Source organism: Lepidochelys kempii, chromosome 6, assembly GCF_965140285.1.
Source record: "Lepidochelys kempii isolate rLepKem1 chromosome 6, rLepKem1.hap1, whole genome shotgun sequence".
Classification (NCBI taxonomy): domain Eukaryota; kingdom Metazoa; phylum Chordata; order Testudines; family Cheloniidae; genus Lepidochelys; species Lepidochelys kempii.
Genome location: NC_136385.1, coordinates 114370828 through 114391990, shown reverse-complemented (window position 1 = coordinate 114391990; position 21163 = coordinate 114370828). Strand labels below are relative to the sequence as shown.

Sequence of the window (21163 nt, the reverse complement as noted above, 5' to 3'; positions counted from 1 at the left end):
CAGTCCTATATTGCCACAGGCAACCCATGTCATATAATCCAATTCATAAGTTTATCAGGCTCCATCAAAATTGGACAGGGAGTTTGCTTCCATTACTGCAATTGGAAGGTTGGTCCAGAACCTCACTCTGTTGATGGTTAGAAACATTCTTCTAATTTCCAGCCTAAATTTATTCATAGGCAGTTTATGTCCAAATGTGTTTGTGTCAACATTGTCCTTCAGCTTAAATAGCTCTTCTTCGAGTGCTGTCCCTGTGGGTGCTCCACTCCAGGTGACAGTGGGTCCTGGCGCTGTTGATCGGAGATCTTCGGTAGCTGTGCCTGGTTGTAATGCACATGCTCAGCTGCTGTCTCGTGGTCTTGTTAGTCTGCCTGAGTGCGCGCCCCCCTCAGTTCCTTCTCAACCGTCCTTGACTGAAGACGGGACTCGGGGCAGTGCTGATCCTCTTCCCTAGTCTCTGAAGGAAACAATTACAAATAGTATAGAAATAGTTAGTAACATCCCAGTTGTTTCTCTTCCCTTAGAATAGTTACTTAGTTTAAAAAACAAACAAACAAAAAAAAAACCCCACCCTTTTTTTCCTTAAGTTTGTCTTCCGCGGAGACACTCTTCCCTGGCACTCCAAGCTCAATAATGCCAGGGGATTCAGGATTTAAGAAATGTGCTTCCTGTAAGGACTTTATGCCAAGGTCCGATGGACACTCACATTATGTGAAGTGCCTCGGCAAGACACATGGCCCTGCTAAGTGTGTCCACTGCATGAGCCTCAAAACCAGGGCTCGTCATGACAGGGACCTGCGGCTGAAAATGCGGCTGCAGAAATTTCTGCATGAGAAGCCACTGGAGACTGACACTGTCAAACCCTCTACCCCACGCTCCCCGGCCAGGTCCGAACCAATTGGGAGCATGGCTTCACCCTCTCAGGCAGAGAGGCAAGAAGCCCAACTGTTTCCAAGCAAAGACTTTCATAAGGGTAAAGGGTCTCCTGCGAGATCCTTACCCTCAGAGCTGTCAGTGCCGAAGTCAGGCACCTCCAACCATCCTGCCACCTCAGCCATGGCTCTCATGGAACGTAGAGACAGGGACCCGACTTCCCGTGCAGGGAAGATCTCCTTGGCACCGACCCCTTCAGCACCAAAAATAGACCCAGTGCCAACAGTGCGCTCTACTCTGGTGCTGATAAGAACGTCGGCACTGAGCCTGCCTGCTGCTCACGTGACAGCAGCAGACCTCCCACAGGGTGCATACAAGAGACCTGCAGCACTGGGAAAAGCCAAGCAAAAGTCTGTGCACGTCTCTGAGCACAGATCGCTTGCAGCAGACTCAGATCCTAGGGAACAGCAACAACAGTTCCCCTGATGATCACTTTAGATAAGCTATTACCAGCAGGACAGTGGGGTGGGAGGAGGTATTGTTTCATATTCTCTGTGTATATATAAAGCCTGCTGCAGTTTCCACAATATGCATCTGAGGAAGTGAGCTGTAGCTCACGAAAGCTTATGCTCTAATAAATTGGTTAGTCTCTAAGGTGCCACAAGTACTCCTTTTCTTTTTAAGTCAAGATGATCTTTCAGTGGCACCTGAGCCTAACTCTCCACTGCTGGACACACAGTGCTCACTCTTTGACCAGCTGCTCTCTCCACCTGACCTGGCTACCTTTATTGACAGCGAGCCTGATATGCAGCAACAGCAGGAGTTCTCCTCACCTGCCTCTCCTCCTCCACCGGAACCTTTTACGCCTCAGATCACGATTAACAACCACCAGCCTCAGTTTCCCTACTTCGCCCTCCCTGTGGGCGGCACCTGACTTTTCCTACCCAATGCCTTGGCCTCACTGGTACCCTTGGCCAGCTCCTACTGCCACTCACCTTCATGCTTCTTCCACCAGACCACAAGCTCCTTCTGTGCCTCCATCTACTTCTAGACTGCCTGAACTCCCCTCTGAAGAGGAGGGCCAGGAACTATACCCTGATTCGCTGACTCCTAACTCTCCATCAGCTCCAGACAGAGCCCTCATGCCTCTGCCTCCACAGAACGTGGACGACCTCAAACAGTTCCAGGAACTTTTCAAGAGGGTGACACTCAGCCAAGACAACCCTTTAGAGCAGGTCCAGGAGACACAACACAAACTCCTCAAAATCCTACAACCACCTCTGCACCCTCAGAGATTGCTCTTCCCATAAATGAAGCTCTCCTAGAACCAGCTGACACACTCTGGCAGACCCCAGCCTCTATCTTACCAACTTGCAAAAAGGCTGAACGCAAATATTATGTTCCTGCTAAGGCCGTAGACTTCTTATTTTCTCATCCACAACCAAATTCTCTGGTAGTGGATGCAGTGACTCAGAGGATGAAACAGCTGCACTACCGGCCCACCCAGCAAGACAAGGACCTCAAATGTCTTGACACCTTTGGCTGCAATGTTTATACCTCCTCCACTCTGCAATTCAGAATTGCAAACTATTCCGCCCTACTTGCAAGCAATGATTTTGATAACTACAATAAACTTTGATTTTACTTCCCATATTCCAGAGGACAGGAGAGCAGACTTTAAGTCAGTCCTTGTCAAGGGCCAGTTTGTTTCCAGAACGGCCCTACATGCATCTCTGGACATGATGGATACTGCTGCTCTCACTACTGCGACTGCTGTGGTTATGCGCAGATCTTCCTGGGTGTCTGCATCAAGTATCCCCAAAGACTTGCAGACCAAAGTGGAGGACCTCCCCTTTGACAAAGGCAAACTTTTTTCCAAGAAAACTGACGAAGTCCTTCACACCATGAAAGGCTCTAGAGCGACCCTGCGCACCCTGGACATTTACTCATCCCTTCCCAGAAAACAACAGTATCAACCTTACCAGAGGCCACGCACACAACAGTATCACTAGCCTCAGAACAGACCATACGATATACCCAGGAATTGCCCTAGACCTCCTAGGTGCAGACAAAACGAGCACAAACAGCTACCTCCCACCCATCGGGAAATAAACAACAATCTTGAAGCGTTGGTCGAGGGTCTGCATGACGACTCCTTGACTCCACTGCCTACTTACCCATTTGGCCACCACCTCCAGGTTTTCCACTATGCCTGGCAGCAGATTACGCAGGACTGTTGGGTCCTAGAAATAGAGTAACCAGACTGAACTATCCCTTCCCCATCCCTCTTCAGGGACCCCTCTCATGAGCACCTACTTTGCAGAAGTGGATCACCTTCTATGGATAGGTGCAGTGGAACCTGTGCTGACACAACATCAAGGAAAAGTGCTCTACTCCCACTACTTTCTGACCCAGAAAAAGACCAGGGGATGGAGGCCTATACTAGACCTACGCTGACTGAACAAATTCGTAAGAGTACAGAAATTCAAAATGGTCACACTGGGCACAATAATACCTGAGCGGGGACTGGTTCACAGCCCTCGACCTACAGGATACCTATTTTCATATATCCATTCATCCAGCCCACAGATGCTTCCTGTGGTTCATAATTGGACACGACAATTTCCAAAACAGCGTACTCCCTTTTGGACTCTCCACAACACCGAGAGTATTCTCCAAGTCCCTAGCCGTAGTCGTGGCCCACCTCCGCAGATACGGGATCATACTTTTCCCCTACCTAGACGATTGCCTCATCAAGAGCAACTCATACGACAAGATGCTACAAGCTACCCATTTCGCCATCTCCCTCTTCGACAGCCTCGGCCTGCAAATAAATGTCCAAAAATCTACCCTGACGCCTACACAGCAGATTGAATGAATTCATTGGAGCTCACCTGAACTCAATTCGAACCAGAGCCTCACTACCACACAACAGATTCCTCACTATCCTATACCTCGTATGCATGCTCTCTGTTCATCCCAGGATACAGGCAAGAATTTGCCTACCGCTCCTTAGCCACATGGCAGCCACCACCTTTGTGGTCCAGTACGCCAGGCTGCACATGAAATGTCTTCAGGGTTGGCTCAACTCAAACTACAAACCCAGCAGGCACAGCCTCTGCATGCTGCTGACTCTTCCAGCGAACGTACTAGCTTCCCTGCAATGGTGGATAAGACCAGAGAACCTTTGCATGGGAGTTCCCTTCCAACAACAATCCCCTATGCTCATGCTCACCATGGATGCTTCCCTGGTCGGTTGGGGAGCGCATCTGGGGGGACACACAGCACAAGGCCGGTGATCCATGCCAGATATGCGTCTACACATAATCCTCCTAGAGCTCAGAGCAGTGAGACAAGCCTGCCTTCACTTTCTTCCCTTCATAAAGAACAAATCTATCCGGGTCCTAACGGACAATATAGCATGTATGTTTTACATCAACAGACAGGGGGAAGCACAATCACTCTCCCTATGCATGGAGGCCATCCGATTATGGAATTTGGTGCATACTACACAACATACAAATTATTGCGTTGTACCTACCCGGCTATCACACCACTACCGCCAATACATTCAGCAGACACTTCTCCAAAGAACACAAGTGGGAATTGCACCCCACGATACTACAACAGATCTTCTCCCAATGGGGCATCCTGTCAATAGACCTCTTTGCCACAACCCAGAGTTGCAAATGTCACCTATTTTGCTCCAGAGCGGGAGTCGGGACCGCATCCCTAGGAGGTGCGTTCCTCATCCTGTGGAACAACTCTCTCATGTACGCCTTTCCACCAATCCTTCTGATACAGAGGGTCCTGCAGAAGATCAGAGATGACAAGGCTCAGGTCATACTCATTGCCCTAGCTTGGCTGAGACAGACATGGTATCCTTACCTGCTCCACATGTCCGCCCATCCTCCATGGACTCTCCCCAACAGACCAGATCTGCTTTTTCAGGACAATGGACGAATTCTTCACCCTCAGCTCCAGAAACTCCTCCTGACAGCATGGTTCCTTCATGGCTCCAGACCCACGAATTAGCCTGTTCTGAGCAAGTCTGATATGTCCTCCTGCATAGTGGAAAAGACTCCACTCGTAAAACTTACCTGCAGAAGTGGAAGCGCTTTTCCCTGTGGTGGTCAAACACTTATCACCCCATACCATGACCCTCCCTAATATCCTAGACTACCTTCTGAAACTAAAACAGGACAGACTCTTGCTCAGCTCTATCAGGGTACACCTAGCGGCCCTTAACACCTTCCATGATTTGTTAAATGGCTATTCACTCTTTGCCCACCCACCATAAAACGCTTCCTCATGGGCCTACAAAATCTCTACCCCAAGATTTATCCATCGGCAGCTGCATGGAATCTCAATCTCGTTCTTTGCGGTCTTATGAAACCTCCATTCGAGCCCTTAGCTACCTCATCTCTTCTTCATATGTCCATGAAGGTAGCTTTCTTGGTTGCTATAACATCAGCAAGGAGGGTAGGGGAAATAAGCTCCCTGATGGCCTACCCTCCCTACACAACCTTCTCTAAAGACAGAGTTACCTTGCTACCACACCCTAAATTTCTCCCTTAGGTGGTGTCCACCTTCACCAATCAATATACTTACCTACATTCTAACCCAAACCTCATGAGACTCCACATGAAGTGACTCTGCACACCTTCGACGTCAGACAAGCAATTACCTTCTACTTAGACAGGACTAAACCATTTCGTAAATCCTCGCGATTATTTGTCTCCACCAAGAGATCAAAGGGTGCAGCAATTTCTAAACAACTACTTTCCAAATGGATCTCCGACTGCATCAGATCCTGTTACTGCATTCAGAATGCTCAACTGCCTCAAGGCATCAGAACTCCTTCTACTTGAGTCATGTCAACATCCGTTGCCTTCCTCCGTAATGTACCCATTCCTGATATCTGTAAGGTGGCCATGTGGTCATTTGATCACACATTTACTAAACACTGTGCTGTCACGCAGGATACCACGGCAGACACCACAGTAGGCCATACAGTACTGTCTACAGTACTCACTGCCACAACTCCAAAGTCCTACCAGCTTAGTGGGTACTGCTTCACATTCACCTGGAGTGGAACAACCACAGGGACAGCAGTCGAAGAAGAAGAGAAAGTTACTCATGTTGCTGTAACTGAGGTTCTTCGAGATGCGTGTCCCTGTGGATGCTCCACTACCCGCCCTCCTCCCCTCTACTTTAGAGTACTATTCTGAGGTCTCCACGGTAGAGAAGGAACTGAGGGGGCTGCGGGATGCGCGCACTCAGGCAGACTCTGAGACCGTGAGACAGCACCTGAGCGCGTGAATCCTGACCGGACACTGCTACCGAAGATCTCCGATCAACAGTGCCGGGACGCACTGTCACCTGGAGTGGAGTACCCATCTCAAAGAATGCATCTCAAAGAACCTCAGTTACTGCAAGGTGAGTAATTTTCTCTCCTCCCTCCCTGCTGTTTACCTCCTAATGCAGAGGTGGGCAAACTATGGCCCGCAGGACTGTCCTGCCTGGCCCTTGAGCTCCTGGCCGAGGAGGGCTAGTCTCCGTCCCCTCCTAGGCTGTCACCCCTCCCCTGCAGCCTCAGCTTGCAGTGCCACCAGCGCACCAGTGAGCTCCGGCTGGGCAGCGCAGCGGCATGGCTGGCTCTGGCTGGGCAGCACGGCTGCCAGTCCTGCTGCTGTGAGCGGCATGGTAAGGGGGTGGGGAGCAGGGGCGTTGGATAAGAGGCAGGAGGTCCCGGGGGGTAGTCAGGGACAGGGAGCATGGGGCAGTTGGATGGGGTGGAGGTTCTGGGAGTGGGGGGGTAGTCGGGGATGGGGAATGGGGGGGGTTGGATGGGAGTGGGGGGGTAGTCGGGGATGGGGAATGGGGGGGGTTGGATGGGAGTGGGGGGGTAGTCGGGGGATGGGGAATGGGGGGGGTTGGATGGGAGTGGGGGGGTAGTCGGGGGACGGGGAATGGGGGGGGTTGGATGGGAGTGGGGGGGTAGTCGGGGGACGGGGAGCAGGGGGCGATTGGATGGCACGGAGGTTCTGGGGCGGGGGGCGGTCAGGGAACAGGCGGCGATTGGATAGGCGTGGGAGTCCTGGGGGGCCTGTTAGGGGTTGGGGTGTGGATAGGGGTCGGGGCAGTCAGGGGACAGGGAGCAGGCAGGGTTGGATAGGGGTGGGGTTCTGGGGGGGCGGTTACGGGCGGGGGATCCCGGGAGGGAACGGTCAGGGGACAAGGAGCAGGGGCGTTGGATGGGTTGGGGGTTCTGAGGGGGGCAGTCAGGGGGCAGGAAGTGGGAGGGGGCCGGGGACAGGCTGTTGGGGAGGCACAGCCTTCCGTACCCGGCCCTTCATAAAGTTTCAGGGTAGCTCCTATGTAGCTCCCCAAATCCTGCCCTCCGTATGCAGGAACACTGCACTAGTTCCACTTCATCTGGGACCTCCTATGCCTCTGGAAGCAGAGAGTCTCACACACAATTTTCCCTTTAATCACCACCTGTTGACAGTATTAAAGTCGATGAAAGTATGGCTTTGTGTCCAATTTAGCATGCAGATGTTAATTTTACATTTATGACTCAGGTTCATACATGATAAATGGTTGATTTAAGTTTTTGTAAAAAGATTTTCGCGTCAGTGTTTAAATAATAATAATTAATAATAAATAAATAATCAAACTTCTGCTTTTAGCCACAAAGGAAGAATTTATAATGAGCTGTTTAAACTCATGTGAAACATGGCAATTTGTGTTTGTTTGAATTCAAGATTTCCCATCAATAAGCACTAAATCCCATTGACATTAAGGGGTTAAACTGATTTAAGTTCTTGTGGTGTGTATATATAAAAATACACATGCTAATGATATGAATAATGCAAGTGCTGAGAAGCATAGAAAACTAAGATTCTGTTTGTGACAAGTTTCAAACTGCAGGGGGAGGAGGGAAAGACGTGGTTTCAGGCTCAAGGATTTAATAGGCTTATTCTTACGTAATGCATTAGGCTTATTCATTGTTACTGAAATGCTGAATATTGTACTGCTCTAGAATAAATATAATACAATGGAACACTGAAGAAGCTTACAAAACTTAGTTAGCAAATTTTCTATAATCAGGTATCTTTTTACTGTACTCTTATTGTGTTAACATTATTGAAATATTGATTTTGCCAAATATAATTAACTGGAGAAAGCTGAAAGTGTAACTGATGCATAGAAAGCTGTGTAGTAGGATTAAAATGTTTGTCTTGGTGTTTAAATCAATACTGCTGGATGAAATCACAGTAAATCTGTTTTATTAGAGTTCAGCTTGAATAATTTTATGGTATTGGTCATGTGTGCAATTGCTTTTCTGTTCTGTGAAGCTCTCTGTTTGCATGATCACTACTTTTGATCATCAGTAGTGGTGATTTTAAAGTCAGGAGGAAAACTACTGTTTGATTTTTATCAGATTATTTTCAAAAGGGAGACTTCAGTATTAATAGTAGAGCAAGTCTCCTCAAGAGGTCAAACATACATTATTATAAAAGCAATATTTATCATCCATAAGAATGAAACAAGGCCTATGTAAGGTAGCATTTGTTGCCAGGTTCTTCTTAGGTGCCAGAGACTGAGTATAGGTTGTCATGGCCTGGCTTTTGTTTCCAGTCTTACCAACTTTTCCTCCTTGGAGGAGAGAATTGCATTTTTCTCATGACACGACTTCTCCCTGTCCCTATGGATACGGGATTCATACATCTAGATTTCTTCCCCTTGCCTGGAGCCCTGGGGAAGAGGGTGGCTTCTCAAGATCCGTTCTTCTTTCCTATGTAAAATACCAAATTTCCAGTTTCCTCAGTGAAAAATTATATTCCTGAATTGAATGTAAGATTAATATTTTTAATTATATGATTAGACTTTTTGCCTTATTGCCAACCTTATGAATAACATTGGAAAACTCTGCTGTTTCTGTTATTTTAGTTTGTTTAGTTTAGTTAGTTTAGTTTAGTTTTTGCCTTTATGAGAAGATGGAACAAATCAAGGTTGTCCTTCAAAAGGTTAAATTGTGTAAAATAGCTATCTTGAGAACATGACTAAGACAAAGCGGAGCCAAAAAGTCCTAATTAGTGTAATAATGAGTTTATTTCAAAATTTGCCATTTGAGAAGGTGTGTGGCTGTCCTAAGATTAAAGTCATGTTATGAATGGAATGTTACTTTATAGCTGGCTTGGCTGGTAGATAATCTTGCCTTTCAAATTCTCACTTCCTAAATTTTTGAGAGGGGCCACTCTCATGATTAGGGCCCTACCAAATTCACGGTCATGAAAAATGCATCACGGACTGTGAAATCTGGTCTCCTCCTATGAAATTTGGTCTTGCGTGCTTTTACCCTATACAATACAGATTTCATGAGAAAATCAGTATTTCTCAAATTGGGGGTTCTGACCCAAAGGGAGTTGCAGGGAAGTCGCAGTATTGCCACCCTTACTTCTATGTTGCCTTCAGAGCTGGGCGGCTAGAGAACAGTGACTGTTGGCCAGGTGCCCAGCTCTGAAAGCAATATCCTGCCAGTAGCAGCACAGAAGTTAGGGTGGCAATACCATAACATGGTGTCCTTACTTCTGTGCTGCTGCTGGCGGTGGCTCTGCCTTCAGCACTGGGCTCCCAGCAAGCAGCCACAACTCTCCAGCTGCCCAGTTCTGAAGACAGCGCCACTGCCAGCAGCAGTAAGGGTAGCAGTGCCCCAATCCCCCCCCCCCCCCCCCAAACCTTGTGACTCCCTCAACCCTACAACTCCATTTTGGGTCAGGATACCTACAATTACAACCCTGTGAAATTTCACATTTAAATAGCTGAAATCATGAAATTTACAATTTTTAAAATTCTATGACTGTGTAATTGACCAAAATGGACTGTGAATTTGGTAGGGCCCTACTCATGATGGATCTAGCTTCTGGAACAGGGATGAATATTGGATTTGGTACCAGGACAGCCTTGATTTTTCTTGGCTCAAGGGAGACTTACAGGTAGCAAAGTTTGAAAACCAATGTTTTTGAGCAGAAGGGAGTAATCCTGATTCTGCTGCTGAATAACATTCACACTAATGAGTAGCTGCTTCTCTTTTCCTCTCACTCATATACCTGAGATAGTTTTGTCAAGACTTCAATATCCTAGCAGTCCACTTGCTTTATTTATATTAGTGTTTTCTGCTGTTGCTTTATATTAGTGGTTTCAAAACAATGGTCTGTGAAGAGCTGATTGCTCATATGGTGCCAGCTGCTTCTACAGGTATCTAGTATCAGAGGGGTAGCTGTGTTAGTCTGTATCCACAAGAACAACGAGGAGTCCGGTGGCACCTTAAAGACTAGCAGATTTATTTGGGCATAAGCTTTCCTGGGTGTAAAAAACACTTCTTCAGATGCATGGAGTGAAAATTACAGATACAGGCATATATATATATATTTATTTATGCCTGTATCTGTAATTTTCACTCCATGCATCTGAAGAACTGGTTTTTTTACACAGGAAAGCTTATGCCCAAATAAATCTGTTAGTCTTTAAGGTGCCACCGGACTCCTCGTTGTTTTTACAGGTATCTAAGCTCTTCATTGCAAATTGTCTGGAAACAGGGAGGAACAACAATAATAGCAGAATCCACTAGGGGCCACTGTTAACACAGAAGAGGAAATGAGCCACCATTGGGAGTGGAGTTTCTGTCTGCCAGGAGGAAAAGTAGCTGGGGGGTTATCTGAGGGGAGCAGAAAGAAGAGGACCAGGTATCCAGTTACGTCCAAATGAGAAGAGAGCCAAATGAATGTTGGAGGTACATGGTGAGAGGAGAAAGGGGCCAAGCACAGAAGAGCATGGTGGAGGGAAACAGGGTGGGATGGGGGGGGGGGTGGTAGAAGTAATGCAGAATAAAAGTAGGTTAGTGTGATTCACATATCAAAAAGGACAAAGTGTTGATAACGTTAAATACAGATTAAAAATACTTTTTTTCATGTAGGCAATTACTGCAGTTGCACAGGGATGCTGTGAGAACACAAGTGGGACTGGAAGTGGCATCTGGGACAGTCTCTTTGTTAAGAAGTGACAACCACTAAAAAAAAAAATCCCTACTCTTCATCCTAACTCAGAATTTTTTGACACGAAAGCTTTCTCTAAGAAGAGGAAAGGAAGGCAGTGTATAGATTATAGAGTAGGTCTCGCTACAGTTTATTTTGCTTTTCTTAATGCCAGAACTCTCTCCTAGTTTGGAGAAGGGAGACGAGCTCAATAATCCTTCTCTTGGATGTATACTGGGAAGAACTTCTGCTACTGGGCGGTGTGGGATAGAACTTGAGGCTGATCTTACCTTCCCTAAGGGTTTTGGAGTCCTGCTAGGTAAATCATGTTCGTTTCAGTCTAGGGGAATCTCAAGGAAAACAGGAAACTCTGTTTTCCTACCAACTGGAAGTTAAATTCCTTTAAGCTTCCCTAGTCTGGAAACCTCAACCGAACCAGGAGATACAAATGGGAATTGATAGTATCTTTTAGTAGGCAGATGATGAAAGTTTGTTTTTGAGTTTTGACTGGTGAATGTTGTACCAACATCTTGACAAGCGGGTTAATTCAAATACTTTAGTGTGAGGAGGATGGAATAAGCAACCCAGTAGCTTCAGATTGGGAGAGATCTTCAGTTTTCAGATAGGAAAACAGTTTTTCCCTTCTAAGTTTATTTAGGCACTGAAGCAGCTATTCTTCGTATTTGATTTGACAGAGGGGAACATTAGAACTAAATCTAGATCTCCTAGATCATCTCTCCATATGGAATTTCTTATTCATCCTTCTGTTGGTAGTGAGGGGAGTGAAAGGGTTGCCCCTCTGAAGAAGCAGCAGCAGCAATAAAGTTAGCTCTCAGATCTGTAGGTCCTCTACTACACCAGAGACCAGGGCCATACATGAATGCTGAAAACTCTGGGAACTGAGAGAGGAAGACCGAAAGCAAGACAACAATTTAGAATTCTACCCTGGTCTACCAGGGTGCTTTTTGCTGCTGTAATGGCCAATATTTTATTATTTAAAAAAAAAAAATGTTTGCTGAGCCACTTCAATTTATTGTAAGAGATACGTTCTATTGTGGCTTCTTAAATGACAATGAAATTTAGGTTGATTTAGCATAATAGTTTATGAATCTTAAATATATGTGCAGCTATATAGCTGTTCTTTAATACATGCAAATATGTCAAGTTATTAAACCTAAGTATAGGACTTCATATGCAGCAGGATTTAAAAACAAAAATACTAGAAGCATTGTGGTGACATAATCCTGAAAACAATCTGTCTGTAACTTATAATTTTGTTGAAATGTTCCTGCTTAAAATGATAGCATAAACAAATGAAGTTACTGTCTGAAAAAATATGTAGTCTTTTCAGACTGATTCTAAAACTAGTGTAGGTGTGGGAGGGAGAAAAATAGTTACTATTTCTAGTGTAAGGAAATAAAAGAATGTATTTCCTTTAGCTACAGCTTTCCAGAAGATATCTAAGATCTTAAATAGGAATTAAATCTAAATATAGATAGTAGTAATCCAAATAACAGTCCACTATATGTGTTACTTCCTACTCCTACCCCACCCACATATACCTTTTTTTCTCCTCATTTATCAGGATTTTTTGTGAACCTAATTTGGAAAATTAAAAAAACCCGTGTAACCGTTTACTGAGCATAGGCTAGCGGTAATCAGTCTGAAGTACTGGCTCTATATAACATTCCATTCTGATTGTAGTAGAAATGAGCTGCTGTCAATTATGAGACTTGTGAAATTTTAGATCTTCAAGTATATGTCCTTATGGGTGCTCCATGTTTTGTATGCCCGTGCCTATGTTCCTTCGAGTTGAGAGTTTCATCAGCATTGACCATGGGTCTCTGCACGCTTCTTAAACATCCTTGTGCGCCACACAGTGGGTATGTAGGGAGAGACATACCCACTGCTGCTCAAGTTTCTTCTCAGTCTCCTGCAGCTACAGACAGAGCACTGTTATGTCCACTAGCTTACCTTTGCTTTGTGCATCTTTTTTTGTCTTGTTTGTTTTATTTCCTTTCTTATATCTTCCTTTTGGCACAAGTTTTGTGCCCTTGTGCCCCTCTCTCCTTCCCACTCACCTTTGTTGGCCATGGCTAGGGCTGCTGCCCTCAGCCTTCCCTTACTTGAGGTCTTTTCTCTCTGTGTGTTTATGCCCAAAACTGCAGGTTATGTCTGAAATCTGGTCTTCAAACCCTGCCAGATCTGCTAGAGGACTTTCCTCCTGCCAGAATAGCTAGGTGGCTGGCTAAGGCAGGAGCAGATGCAGAAGCTGGCTAGCAAGGAAACAGGCATGGGGTAGAGCAGGAAGTAGGAGTGGGCTGGAGCAGGAGCACTACTAGAACTACTAGACATTGGAAATGTTCCTGGCCAGGTAGCAACATTGAGCAGACTAGAGAGACTGCTTCTTTTAGATTCCTATATATCTGCCTTGAAATCACATAGGTGGGTCTTTGCCTATGAATTGACTGAACCGTGGTTGAATGGCATGGCCTATCACAAGAGTTTCAGGTAATTGTCTCTGACTCATCTCGCACTCTGGTCAGGGATGACTCATCAGGCTGAGGCAGGCTCTGGTTCAGAGGGGCCTCATGGATGAGTCCTCACAATCCCTTAGTGATGGGCATTCCAGCTGCCTCAGAGAGTCCAACATCCCGTCAAACTGCAAGTTCTGCACTGGCTTCAAAAGCAGATTGAGGAAGCTGCGGGAGGACAGACTCAAGCTATTCCTAATGGAATGCTCACTCAGATCCATGGGATCTGACCCCTTCCCCCTTGGTACATTGGCCTTGGCCTCTCGCAGTACTGTGGCAACCTTCTCAACTTCAGCTCCAGTTCTGGGGAGCAAAGACCAAGATAAATCTTCTGAGGCCCCCCCAAGCCTTTCCAGTAAGAAGAAACTTCAGTCTCCTGATAGGGAGTTGGAGTGCCGGGAGAAATCCACCCCTTGGTGGTCAGGGTCTGAGGAGACTTCGTGTCCTGCTCCATGTATGAACAAGGCTCCTGATTCTTCTGTCAACAAGAGACCAGTACAGCTGAAAAGATTGTCTAATCTAAAGTCCCTCAGCAAACAATCATACTTAACACCATCTTTGGTACATTTGGAACCCTCTGAATGCAGGGGCTCCTCAAAGAAAACACAGGCTCTGACTTTGGCTCTGGGCATAAGGAGCATATGGACAGCTCGTCCGTACCATCCCTGGTACCACTAGGCTCACATCAGATTGGAAAATACTTCCTGGATTTGCTGGTACTGACATCAGTCCTCTCCCTCAAGGACCTCTGCATAGCAGAGGAGCCCTTTTCCTCTCTCCTCATGAGAAGTTGGCTGCCAGTACCCACTTAATCACTGGTACCAACTTGGCTGCTAGTACTGGCACCCCCTAGCTTCTCCGTTGGACACAGGGGATGACATGTCTTCTGAATTGGATATAGTCACCCAGGATTCAACTACATTTCCTTTCCAATGTCTGTCCCTACAATGTACCCTGAAGAGGAGACTCCGGGAGCCAGTCGTCACCCTCCCAGCCAATCTTGGCAGGAGCACCCCTGGAGTCCTGCTCCATTTCCTTTATTCCCCACCACACTGAGCATTTTGGAACACGTTTCACCAACCTCAGAGTGAACTGGATCACTTGGTAAATTGAGCGCAAGTAAACAACAAGTATTTTAATACGTAAATGTATACATTTAGGAACAAAGAATGTAGGCCATACTTACAGGATGGGGGACACTATCCTGGGAAGAGTGGATAATCAGCTGAACATGAGCTCCCAGTACAATGCTGTGGTGGAAAGGACAAATGAAATCTTTGGATGCATAAAGAGAGAAATCTTGAGTAGGAGTAGAGGGATTATTTTACTTCTGTATTTGGCACTGGTGCGACTACTGCTGGAATACTGTGTAGTTCTGGTGTCCACAATTTAAAAAAAGATGTTGATAAATTGGAGAAGGTGCAGAAAAGAACCACGAGAATGATTAAAGGATTTGAAAATATGCCTTACCATGGGCAGACTATATAAGAGGCCAGAGGAGGCTAAGCCTCTCCAAACAGGATGCTGCTGCCAAAAGGGTGCCTGGACGGTAGCCCCACTCCCGCTCATCCTCTTCTCTGTGGCCCCACCCGTGCTGCTCGTCTTCCTGACCATGGTCCACCTCTTGTCCCCGAGGTCTCACCCTCGCTTGCGCCGAGGCCCTGCTGCTCATGCCTCTCCACCCTCTCCCCCAAGCTTCCCCCCTCCGTTAACTGTATGTTGGTTTTTATAAGGCTAGGGATTCAAAGTTTAAGTAGTCTATATTTCAGAAACCATTTAAGCAATCCTTTTCTCTGTCCTTTTTTCTCTAAGAAGCCTGGGCCTTTGCGGCTGTAGTAACTGATATGGAAAATATGTGTAGTACTTTCTGTATGCAGTAAAACAATTTTGGAAGGCGGGGAAAAGTTGAAGAGCCAAGAGCTTGGTCTAGAAAGAGACCCAGTTCTTCAGATCTGAACTACGTTAAACATTAATGTAAACATGCAACATTAAATATTTCTAATGTTAAACTCTTACTGCCACTTGCAGTGTGAAAGAATATAAGTGTTATAACAGGCTGGCCTTCTAAGAAGGTCACACTTCTGGAGTTCTTTTTTAAAAACAAACAAAACAAAAGCTGTCCCCAGGGTTTCTTATTCTGCCACCAGACTTCTGGGGAAGAGTCTGGAATGTCCAAAATCCAAACAAACAAGCTCATATAGAAATTTCATATAAAGAAATTAAAATTTTTAAAATACTGTGAGATTTCCAGAGTCTATGCACAAATCTGGACGTCAAAATGAAGTTCTTCCTGTTTTATGGTGGAGACTGACAGCACTTCATCTTAGTCTCTTTTCTAATGCAAAGAGGTTGTTTTTTATACTGCCTCCTTTCACAGAATGGTCCATAAATCTGAGTGACTGAGACTTAATTTCCCAGGATCCCTTCCCACTGGCTGAGAGATCTAGGAATCTTGTTTCTCCTACACTTCAAGGCTCTCCTCCTGGGCTCTGCACCAAGTTATCAGCCTGGGTTCTCCTTAGATCACAAACTGCCACCCCAAGACCACTTCCTCTCTTTTAGTGGCTGCCTCCTAACTTTCCTGGATCTGAATACAGAAAACCCCCTGAAACGCAGTTTAATAGCCCAAGGCTTTCCTTTTTAGTCTTAAAGGGCCAGCATACCCTGTTATACCTGGCTAAAGCCAGGTTATTTCCCAGATGGTCTGCAATGTCCTGTACTTCACAAGACATAAAAACTAACCAAACCTATTAGAACTGGAGGAAAAATAAGAATTAGGAAGCTACAAGCTTACAGTGTGAAAACCAACTCTAGTGCATCCAAAATGGTTTTTGAGTTCTTGCTTGACTAGAACTCCCTGATCTTTGAGATTTTTCATAAAGGGTAGTTTCTTAATTCAGGGTAACAAACTTGGGAGACTTTTTTAGCTTTTTTAGCTGCTTGGAAAGATTCAGGAAGCACTTTAGGCTCAGGCCTTGGAACAGAAATAAACTGGCCATGGTTCTTTACAGGTCCACAAGAGGTTCTCTTAAGCTACAAAACCCTGATGTCTGAGAAAGGGGAATCTACTAGAGCTCTTTGTGGCACAGGTCGCTGCACTGATGCTTGGAACTACTTTGAATTCCATCTCTTCTGCACAGCAGCATGAGTCAGTTGCTCACGGTGTAGACAGGTCAGCAGTCCTCTTCAAAATGCAGAGGTAATCCTAGTGGCAGTTAGGTCTCTGAATATGGAGATCATAGTAGAGTCAGCTGTCTTGGTGCTGAACTCCAAGAGCTCGACTGTAATTGGGATCCGGAGGTGGTCTCTTCTTTCAGTCACATCTCTTCCCCTGCCCCCAATGCTCTAGGAGGTACCTTATTCTAACCAACAGAACCTCCTTGCCTTCATTTTGCTGCCTCTGCAGCCGCCTCCTGTTCCAATTGTTGCCATTTCTATTCCACAAACCATCTTCTTAACATCAAGTAGCAGTAAAATGGAGTCTATTTTTGGCTGATTTAGGAGAAAGGGAATTAAACCTAATTTTTGTTATCCATCTTCACATGGTGTTACTGGGGGATCTTGCTGTAGCTCCAAGTTGATCTCTTTTGCCTAAAAATAAGTCTGATTCTATGCAGCCAGAAAATATATTTTATTGTGCTTGGATTGGATACATGATTTTTCCATATCCTGATGGAGATCAATTTTGCTGGACCTCTTGTGTAAGCCTGAATCAGGTTTATGCCTGAATTCCCTTCCTGAAAGAATGGAAGGGCAGTGTGTGCGTGGGTGGGTGGGTGGGGAGGAGTGTGTTGTAAAACATGGACAGCCTTTTATGTTTTCATCTTCTATATTGTTAGAAGTGTGCTATGCTGGAGGACAGAATTGGGGAATGAGCAATGGGTAATGAGATTCAGTATTTTGTTTTGGGTTTACAGAGGGATTGGAAGTAATTGAGTTGATTTAAATAATTGAAAACATTTGGGTCTAGATTTGGCTTGATAGTCTTTTGTATGATGCTACCTCTTGGCTAGTATTGTACGAATGCTGTGTTGCTGGCTGTTTCATTTGTTCATCTTGTGCATGTTTTAAGAACAAATAAAAGTTTGGAGGAGAAAATCCCTAAGCGTAGAATTGACAACTTCCACAAAATTGTACCATGTTCATTTTGCATGTGATGTTTACTTTGTGTCTTATACTGTAAGTTTCTCGCAATAAAGATACAGATTTCAGTACACCTCAATCAACATGATCCTCTGTTACTCTAAACAACAAATATTGCAGGGAGACAGGGGGACAATGACTTTTCACAACCTGTGATACCCAGACTTTTGCATTGATTTGTAAATATTACAAAACTAAAAAAGAAACAAACATTCTATTGTCTCTTAGAATCAAAATTGTCTGCATTTCAGTATTTTCAGTTTAACCCTGTAACTAACTGTGAAAGAAAAGAGTATTGCTCAACATTTTCCATTGGCTATGGAAAAGTGCAATACATCAAGCTGATTACAGTTGACAGGTGGCTTGATCTTGCCATGATTAGGTCTTTCACTGCTGGCAAAATCCACTAGCCTTTTCCGTTCACTGATTGCTGATGAATGCAGAGAGACAGCTTTCCATATTGATAAAGGATGGGGGGGAAATCCCTCTTTTTAGTGTAGAAAAAGATAAAAAAACCTTACTTGTTATTGATTATACCTAGCTGCGAAGGCATGAGAGAGGGCTCATATTGTAGGATTTCTGTGGTCATTGGCTAACTTGGCTTAAACAATTAACGTGGTTGCTGTAAGAAGAGAATAGCAGAAAAAATGGAGTTGAAGCAGGTTGAAGGAATGCAAGAGTTTACAGCTGATGGGCAATGCAGCAAAATAAAGATGTGCTCTTTTACAATTACATGGGAAAGTATCCATCAGGTAATTACTTTACAAAAATTGTTAGTTTTACACTTAAATAATACTTTAATGAACTGCTTGCAAAACAAAGTACTGTATTACTTTTTCACTTGAATTTAAATTATTGTGGTTTTGGAGTCACATGACCAAAATGCAAACTAGTTTGTTTTAATAACTATAGTTTTTAGCATTGAAAATGCAGTTCTGAAAAAGAGGTTATTGTTTGGCATACAGATAACACACAAGGTGCCAAATGTAAATTATAAAACTGTAGTCATTTTAAAACATGACAAGTAAATTATTTAAAAGGAAATGTTAGGAGCTATCTGTGAGAAGTACAAGTCATACACTAAGTCATAAAATTGCTTTCAAATACAGGCTACTTATTTTTCAATGCATTTGGACTTGCTTTTGGAAATGTTTTGTTGTATCATTATCATGTAAACAGTATGACATCACTACTGTAAAACACAGCATTTGAAACCATTACTTAAGGGAAAAATAAACATATTTGATACTAACCATATTATTTAAGAGACCTGTAATGAAATGCTTTTTTAACCATAATGGACTGGCATATCAAAATAAGATGTTTTTCTTCTTCAATACCCAGAAAATCTAGGTCCAAAAGCTTATTTTTAAAGAAACTCACAGTGTTTACTTTGAAAGCTTAATGAGACATGACTCATAGTTACTCTGAGTAAAAGATTGGTACCATAAACAAGTTTAAAGTTTTATACATAACTGGTCTCCTGCAAGTTATTTCCACGCTTATGCATGAAAAGCTTTTCTTTTTTTCTTTTTCTTTTTTTTTTAATGGATATATGTTTCTAGTTAGTAGGATGAGAAGGGGAAATGTATATGTTGCTGCTGCAGCAAGTAAAAACAGTGGTATCTTCAACTTGCATGTGTAGCTGAATAAAAAGTTTGTTTTTTGTGTTCTTTTCTGAGTTCTTTGGAATTCATTTATTTTTTTCCTTATACAGTAGAAATAGTTGTAAGCAGTCCTGTTTTATCCTATACTTATTAACATGTGCTCACTATATATTTATACAATAGATAAATACATCCATTTGCAGCTTTTGAAATTGTTATAGAATCATAGAAATGTAGGGTTGGTAGGAACCTCAAGAAGTCCAATCCCCTGAGCTCAGGCAGGACCAAGTCCTGGAGTCAGTTTCCTGTTTTTGTTTAATTAGTTTGTTTTCTGAAACTAATACCAGGGTAGCTGCTGGTCTGCCTTGCCAGAGAAAAATAAGTGGTCATTACACTTGAAAGTTCTGAACATTGGAGAAAACACTAATAAGTGATTGATTGGCTCTGAAGTTTGGGACTTAAAGTAGCCTAAAACCTTTATTTGTAGACTGATCCAATTGTGTCAGCATGAAGTAGGGGGGTTGCTAACAGAATACTCCTTTTTAGGAAGAGCTGTCGAGACTTTGACAAATGTAGGAAAAGTGAAACTCGTCTGCAAATTGTGAGGCAGTACAGCTGGTATAATATTTTGCATTTTAAAGTAATTAAGTATTAATGCACAAAAATAAAATAACTGAATGCTCTTCCATTGTAGGTGTCTAAATAAAATGACCAGATTAAATCGGTGTTAGATTGAAGGTTGTACTACACAATCGTACGTAATGATTGTCTGCAGATAATTTGTTAACTTCGTTATTCTTTATTTTTTAATTTCTGAAATTGTTTGCTTTATCTGTGTTTGATTAGCTTGTTCATCTCCATAAGCCTAAAAAAGGCATTGGATTTTTAAATGGATTTCTGCTGCTGGCGTTTTCTGACCTAATTTAAAAAATGCAAGACAGAATTGTGGATAAACCATTAAACTGGAAATAATGTCATCTGCACAGAGATCAGTAAACATTCTATTTTAGTTAAAATCGAACCAGATAATCATTCTATAATGTTAAGTATGGGTCTGTTCACAAGACTTCCAAAATGTACCATACCATAGCAAGGTCAACTTCCTATATGAAATACAGGCAAGGGAAGTCACAAAGGATTAAACTGTTTAATTAGACTTTGGGTGTAGGGAGGGGATTATCAAGTCTTTAACTCGGTGGTGTCCAGGCTTTTCAGGCGGGGGCTGAACATTACCTCAAAAGGTCAACTGGCCGCAGTAAGTACTTCGGAGCAGACTCTCTGCTCTGTGGTGCTTCCTTTGTGCTGTTCAGCTGGTAAAAAGACAACAGAAACAACTTGGAAGTTTCAGTGGATATAATAGCCAGAATAACCAACTCTTACATCACACTCCCTGCTGCCGCTGGCATTAAGGAAAGGGTGTGTTGAGGAAGGGTGGCTAAAATTTGCTGCACTCTGGCTATTCCCAACTGCGCTATGGTCTCTTGGGCACCATTGCCAGTTGGTTAAGTCCATAGCAGCCCCCAGGGTACCTTAGCTTGCAGTAGGGCTAAGGCATAGAATTGGAAAGCTATATTTGGTTGGTGGGTCTCAGCTTCTCCTCCTTTTCCCTGTCCTGAGTGGTTGTTTGGGGGAATGTAGCCGTCCTTTGTTAGATACAGCAGACAGGCAGGCCCCTATCCTGTTTTCTGTAGGTTTCTGCAGTGTGGCAAGGAAACGGGCAGTGGAGCAGCCAAAACTGCTCTTTCCTCCCTCCCCTATGAATGCAGCAGGGGGAAGAAGCGCATAAGGGATGTGGTCGGGGGCTGGACAGCAGCCACCTGTTTGAGGATTCTGGAAGCCTTGCCTCCAGCCTGGACCTCACTGGCCAGGCACAACTCTGCACCTACCCCAATTCATTCTACAACTCCTCTTGTGCCATGTTCATGTGCACACCCCCATTCTGAAGTCACTCATTCCAAATCTGCCC

General features: G+C 44.2%; 1 protein-coding gene across 9 annotated transcripts in view; it reads left to right on the top strand.

The window, feature by feature from the left end:
* Window positions 1–21163, top strand: part of PPP1R13B (protein phosphatase 1 regulatory subunit 13B) — a 139283-nt gene that overhangs the window by 74620 nt on the left and 43500 nt on the right. For 2 of the 9 annotated variants that reach the window (XM_073349765.1, XM_073349764.1), the window contains exon 2: window positions 19892–19951. The exons of the other annotated variants lie outside the window; for them this stretch is intronic. The gene's annotated coding sequence lies outside the window, so the exon portion shown is untranslated. The remainder of the gene's footprint in view (window positions 1–19891; window positions 19952–21163) is intronic. 9 annotated transcript variants of the gene reach the window in all.